Consider the following 1,392-nt stretch of genomic DNA (forward strand, 5'->3'; position numbering starts at 1 on the left):
GGACACGGGCCGGGCAGCGCCTCTCAGCTTCCCCCGGGGGCTCCAGGCACGGCCCCGCGCAGCTGCCGGGGCCCTGGGGGCTGACGCGCGGGGCGCGGGCCCCTGCACCCGGGGAAGAGGGAGATGCAGAGCCCCGGTCCCGGCTGCACAGCCCGAGCCCCCGCTCGGGCTTTTCTCGTGTATGGGGCCGGGCCGCGCTGCCTGCAGGGGCCCCCGGTGCCGCCGGGCAGACAAGGGGCTCTGACGTTTCCTTGCAGGAGCCGCCGTGACTCGGGACAAGAAGATTTCCTGCCCGGCCTCCCGTCGGGCAGAAACCAGAGTCCCCTCGGGGGCGCGCAGCGGGGGGCATGAATAGACACACACGTATCTGTAGATATGTGTATAGCGATATGCACACACGCCCGCACATGCACAGATGGATGCACCTAGATACTTGCACCCGTGTACAGATCTGTATGCACATACACAGAAATGCACACATACGCATACACACATGCACATATATAGATGCACATAGCTATTTACACACGTGCACACGCAGAGATGCATACACCTAGTTGCACCCTCATTTGTACACATACACATGCAAATGCAGGCATACACATATATATCCACACATGCATGCAGTTATAGATGCACATAGCTCTTTGCACAGATGCACCCATACACATATACACACACATGCACACATACGCAGATATACATACACATATACACACATACAGATATACATGCACACAGTCAGATGCACACACATGCACGCATACGCAGAGATACCCACAGATGTTTGCACACACAGACCCATAGATTGTAAGGCTGGAAGGGACCTCGGAAGATCGACTCCAGCCCCCCTGCACCATATACACAGGTACACAACCATATGCACGTAGAGACATATGCATGCATACCTACACGCACATATACACACACATATGCACGCAAATGCGTTTTTAAGGCCTAAAGCAAAGGAAACACCCGCGATCCTTCCCTTCAACCTCGCGGGGAAGCAGAAGAGGAGGGAGGCGGCGGGAGAGGTAGAAGCGCCCCCCCCCGGCCAGCTCCAGCTGGGGGGTTATTTCTTGTTCCCACTGGACACAAGGCTGGGAGAGCGCGGGGCTCGTTCCCTGCGGTGCAGCGGGGGGCACATGAGCCTTGTTTCGGACGGGCAGAGGGAGGCCGCCGCGGCAGGAGGGGGCCAAGCACCTTGCCCCACCCCCGCTCCGCTCGGGCAGCCGGGCCCGCGTCGCGCCGAGTGGAAACTTTCCACCGCCGGCGGGTCGGGGTAAGGCGCTTATTTCCCCGGGGTCACGTGGCTGCGTCGCGCCGGGCTCCGGCCAGCTGTTCCAGCGGCCACGTGCCCCCCCTGCCCCCCGCAACACACGTGTTCACCCC

At 60.4% G+C, this 1,392-nt stretch overlaps 1 long non-coding RNA gene across 1 annotated transcript in view; it reads left to right on the top strand.

The window, feature by feature from the left end:
* The first annotated feature begins 6 nt into the window (after positions 1 to 6).
* The window catches only part of LOC112548025, a 3,354-nt gene continuing 1,968 nt past the window's right edge, over positions 7 to 1,392 (top strand). The window contains exon 1 of the long non-coding RNA XR_003091835.1: positions 7 to 1,282. This is a non-coding gene — a long non-coding RNA (uncharacterized LOC112548025). The remainder of the gene's footprint in view (positions 1,283 to 1,392) is intronic.

Source organism: Alligator sinensis, unplaced genomic scaffold, assembly GCF_000455745.1.
Source record: "Alligator sinensis unplaced genomic scaffold, ASM45574v1 scaffold1172_2, whole genome shotgun sequence".
Classification (NCBI taxonomy): domain Eukaryota; kingdom Metazoa; phylum Chordata; order Crocodylia; family Alligatoridae; genus Alligator; species Alligator sinensis.